The sequence below is a fragment of the Solanum stenotomum genome, chromosome 9, assembly GCF_019186545.1.
Source record: "Solanum stenotomum isolate F172 chromosome 9, ASM1918654v1, whole genome shotgun sequence".
Classification (NCBI taxonomy): domain Eukaryota; kingdom Viridiplantae; phylum Streptophyta; class Magnoliopsida; order Solanales; family Solanaceae; genus Solanum; species Solanum stenotomum.
The window spans coordinates 31,325,108-31,331,107 of NC_064290.1; positions in this window are offsets into that span (position 1 = coordinate 31,325,108).

Sequence of the window (6,000 nt, forward strand, 5' to 3'; positions counted from 1 at the left end):
TTACACGTAAAATACGGGGTGTTACATAATTTTAAATCTTGGCTGCAATGAGAACTACTTCCACCCCCACCCCTACTAGTAGCACCTTTTTGTTTTCTTCCATAAATTGATTTTTTACCACTAATTTTTTTAACGGAATCCACATTTAAAGTTTAAAATAATTATAATATAAGAAAAAAAAAGATAAATATAACAAAAAAAATATAATAAATAAACAAATCAAGAGATGAAAGTTGAAACGAATGTATCAAATATCTACGTAAAAGCATACATATATAACCAAAAGCTAGAATTCAGGGATAACGATTGAAACTTGCAAATTTCTTTAAATAAATCTTCTAACTCCTATTAGCCAATAGCACAAAAATATAAATTAGAATTGAGAAGAGAGATTGAGAGAATATATATAAGAGTGTTAGTAACTGTGAGAAAAATAAGAAAGAATAATGAATACTTATAGTGTATGGGGGGTTAAGGAGGGGGTAGTCAGGGAAGGGGTTGGGTTGATTATAATCGTTGGTGGGGGCCCCCAACGTCTACATGGTTGATTTAGATTTTTTTAAAAACTAAAAATTTCTAATAATTGCGACGGTTTGGGTCAATCGGGAAAACCCCTAAACTCATTCTGGTAACCCCCTCCCCTCCCCAAACCAGACCCTAATCAATACTAAACATAACAGGTCTATCAGAACTGATTGGACCGATAATACCTGGACCCCTTGCTAGCCTCAGTTAATATTCTCTTTGTTTTAATTTGTTTATCTACAACTTTAGAGGTTGTATGACAAGTACTATGAGTTCTAGCTACATGCATAAGACATGACAGTGATATGTATTATCTACTTTGATTCCACACACTATTTTGATACTTCCAAGACTTCATATATTTAATTGAATGATTATCAAAATTTTATGGAATATTATATTGCATTGTTCATGAATGGGTAGAATGTCATTGTGCTTTGTTCAGTATTAGCTTAAGACATTGGGTGTCAGTCGCATGTGACATGTGTACCCCTAAATTGGGGTGTGACCTTAAGGGCAATTTTATATCTTTTCCAACTGCTTTGAGTTGGTGAGCACTGTGCAGTAAGTAACCACTATAACAAACTATCGTCTAATAATGGCTAAATAGAATGCAAGCAATAGATAAATAATTTTCAATGGTCAATAAGCCATAGAGCCAACTAATTTATTTTATCAAGGAATCTTACACAAATGAATGCAATCAGTTTTAAGGAATCTCACACAGATGAATGCAATCGATCAGTTTCAAGGTGTGTATATAGATAAGTTTTTGTATATATAGATTATACACTTATTATATACATTTTCCAATTAGGCTAAATGACTATCTAATTAATTTCTCTAAGAAAAAAAGGTAACGGTCCACAAATAGTTTATGTGTTATTTTTAAAATTTTCTCTGTTTAAAAAAATTATTCAAAATAAATAAATAAATTTACATATTTAGAATAACAGAAAATTACATTTCATAAACTATGTTAAACAAATGTCATTTTAGTATAATATATATTTTGTTAAGTTTTGCACATGTCTTATCAAGTCAATAAATACTAAATTATTTACAAGTCAATAAATACTAAATTAATTTACAAATAAATTAACAAAGCAATATTTTCTTAAAAACTAAAAATTCCATTTATAGTTCTATGGAGACTATGCAACTTTATTTCTCTATTTTTGCAATTACCCTTTGATTGCATTCATTTTTTTCCACTAATCCTTTGGTGGTTTTGCATTTTCATATTCTGCTTCTCTATCAAGCTATTTCTCTTGGAACATCTCCATTATTTTTCTTAGTTCAGATTTGATCTAAGTTGTCACATAGAGGAACACATCTTTTTATGGAAGTAAAACATGAATTGATTTTATGTGATTAACTGTCAGTGTAAGCAACAATTGACTTAATGTTAAAAATAATTAAATAATAATGCAACTGTTGATGATTTAGACTAGGCAGAGTTTCCATTTGTATAAATGACATGCACCTTGCTTCGATGCAGTACATACCTCACATTAAAGCTAACACTGAACCTTAGATATTGACAACTTCAGTAACAGATAATATATCACTCAAATGCCAACAAGGCAATATTACTTCATTGACATCCTTATTCATCAAACTAATGTATGATTATAACATTATAAAAAAAGTTAAAATTATAAGACACCCTTAATCATCAAACTAATGTGTGGTTATAACATTAGAAAAAAGTTAAAATTATAAGACATCCTAAACATATAAGAAACTCACATTGTCAAAACCAACAATGTTTTGGTTATCTGCAAAGAACTCAGTGGGAGACTCTGCAAAAATTTAAAACACAAAATGAAAATTAATTAAGAAAAGAAAAGGCAACAAACCATTAAGCTTAGAAATTTCACCTAGACTCAACCAATAAAATAAGAGAGAGAAAGATAGAGAGAGAGAGACAGAGAGAGAGAAAACAAACTCTGTTTGAGAATGCTATCTTTAGGTATGTATAAATGTTTGATAATCCAGCCAAACCTTTATCATGTCATTCAGTATAATCTGAGAAAGAACTAATACAACATTCTTCCACACAGAAACTGATGGATCTCTTAATCATGCATACATAGCTCTGTCCATGGCTATAAGAGATTAGGAAAATGAACTGCCAAATATCCAAGAGCAACAATGCAGTTTGATCAAACTATTTCAGATAGTGCATTCACCATAACAGTAAAAAGAAGCTAGAGATTTGCATCACTAGGAAGTAATATAAACACATGTTTAGAAATTTTTACAAAAACCTTAACTAATTTATAATGCTCAAATTGACCTCAAATAAGTTAAAAGAGTAAGAAGTCATCGTCAATAAAAATACCCAACAAGCGCGTTCACGAAGGGTACTTTCCCTGCCAAAAATTGCATTTTCAGCTCTTGACCTCTTTTTGCCTCAAGTTCACAGAGGATTAATTTCATCAAAGTTGAACAAACAGAAGCCTTTCAGATTTCGGCCTAGCTAAGTGATAATAGAAGTGGTCAGGATGTAAGCATCACTCAATGTTTCTTATGCAACATAAAAATTTCATCGAAGTTGAATAAATAACCATGCCTCAGGGAACTCGATGCCATGAGATGCAAAAAGAAAGAAGCCTCTACAACTGAACATACTAGCAAAAGGTTTTCGTTGAAATATGATCACTCAAAAGAAATAATCAATGACTCACAAATTAAAACTTAGTGGATAACGAACCACATCTCTACACTTGTCAGCTTAAATACCATGCTTGTGTCTGCAGCAAGGTTCAGATCCATTACAGGCGCCTAACCCACACATCACATGTTGCTCTTTTTCTTCTATTATTACATCATGAGCTACTCTCTCACCACTAGTCCAAAGCCCAGGGGGAAGGGCACATTAAACTTCCATTTTTATTTTTCAATGATCTTCTATCTTTCTGTTGCATTTGTTTGGAAGCAGCAACTTAAGTAATCAATATTTTGATCATCAGCATGATTTGGGTTACTTAGTAACTTTGTGAACTTGTACTCCTTTCCTAAGAGCTTTACTAATGAGTTCAATCGAGTTTATTTGATATATATATTGCTAAATGTCAAACAATGAGCATAAGATATAAATCACAATGCCATCTAAGTGAGAGTAAATCACTGCTTACACACCTTATGAGCCCTTTGCTGTCTCAAAATCATCATATCGGGCTTCATATCTACGTTCATGGTCAGCCAGACCAATCATGGAATTGAATTTACTTCTACCAATCTCTTCACTAAAGAAGAAAAACAAAAAATAACATTAAGCTTTTTAGAGAGGTTCCCATTAATGGATCTCTGCTAGCTCATTGAAGTAGTTATCTAAAATAGACAAAATAATCACTTACATGGTTATCTCTATAGCTGGAAGATCGGAGATGGATTCAGCAGAATCAAGTGCATTCTCAACAAGTTCTATCATAGTAGTGTAGACATTTCCCAGGCTAAAAATTTGGAAAGACTAACTTGATTAATAACACATTTAGTGTATCATTGTTGAAGTGTGTTGCACCTCATGAAAATCTTGAGCTATTAAAAAAGGAAAAGCCTATTTCATTTAATGCCTTCAAAAATGCCCTTCAATGTGGTCGATTCTCTTTTGTTGGCTAATGTCATCAATGTGTGACCTTAAAAACATCCACCTACTCTACAAGAAACCAATTCCAAAAAAAACACCACTTACTCAACTATCATTATGAATATAGGAACATCTATTCAACAGTCTGATTATATGCTAACCACGGGGGGTGGGGTGGGGGGGGGGGGGAACGGGGCATATAGAGGTTAATTTTTCAACCTTTTCTTTTGTAAAGGTACCTAAATTTTTAATTAATTTTAAGGTACTAGCTTCTGCTCTCCAACATAACAACTATTAACCAAGAGGAATATTAACTTCACTTTACTTTATCAAAATAAATTAACAAAGCAATATTTTCTTAAAAACTAAAATTTCCATTTATAGTTCTATGGAGACTATGCAACTTTGTTTCTCTTTTTTTTTTTTGTTTTTGCAATTACCCTTTGATTGCATTTATTTTTCTTTTCCACAAATCCTTTGGTGTTTCTACAATTTTGGATTCTACTTCTCTATATCACTCGAATGCCAACACGGGAATATTACTTCATTGACATCCTTAATCATCAAACTAATGTGTGATTATAACATTAGAAAAAAGTTAAAATTATTAGACATCCTAAACATATAAGAAACTCACATTGTCAAAACCAACTATGTTTTTGTTATCTGCAAAGAACTCAGCTGGAGACTCTGCACAAATTTAAAACACAAAATTAAAATTAATACAAGAAAATAAAAGTTGACAAACTAATAGCTTAGAAGTTTTGCCTAAACTCAACCAATAGACTAAGAGAGAGAGAAAACAAACTCTGTTTGAGAATGCTATATTTGATATGTATAAATGTTTGATAATCCAGCCAAACCTTCTGTGAGAAATATAGGAAAAGAATATTATTGAATTGTTGTTATTGTTTACATTATTACATTGAGACCCTATTTTTAGACCCTAGAATACAATCCTTTACCAAGTAGGATACTATTTAGTATTCCTATTTCTATTTCTATTTCTATTCCTATTCTAATATGATTGTATAAAAACCTATTCCCTATTCCTATTCTAATAGGATTGTATAAACCTATTCCTATTCTAACACTTCCCCTCAAGTTAGTGCATACAATTCATGTACCTAGCTTGTTAAAAATGTAATTAACACAAGGACCGATGAGGGGCTTGGTGAGATATCTGCAAGTTGATCACTCGACTTCACAAAATTGACAATCAATCTCAATATGCTTGGTCTTCTCATGAAATACTAAATTTGATGCATAATGCTGATAAAACACAGAGTGATAAAATTACTCTGTTGGAACTTCCCAAACCAAGCTTACAAAGACTGTTTCAGACCATAGAGTGACTTTTGTAATCAACATACAAGGCTAGTAAATCCCCCTGAGCAACAAAATTAGGTGGTTGCTCCATATAGACTTCTTCACAATGCAACGGTCGTTGTAAGTGCTCAAAATCTACTATAAAGTATATGGATCATGTTGGAATCAATAGACAAGTCGATATTAAACAAGTTGTTATCTCCTGTATTCAGATTAGCAAACCAGAAATAATAAAAGATGAAAAGAAAAACACAAAGAACTATCCGAGTCCACAGAACTCACTGTGTGTCCTTAAGAAATTTAATCCCCTCAAGTACCCGAGATTGCAGATTAATTCCTCCCAAGATAAAATGGATTAACCATTAAAGAAGTAGAGGTACCTCAAACTTCGATAATTTCAACGAACTCAAAATGACAGCAACGAATCACACACAGACACGATCGATCGATTTTGTTTTGTAAGAAATGTATGCAAAAGAAGGGAAGAATTCGATATAGAAAAATGAGAGAAAACCTCTCTATTTATGGCCAACAAAGGGTAAAGGTCACAA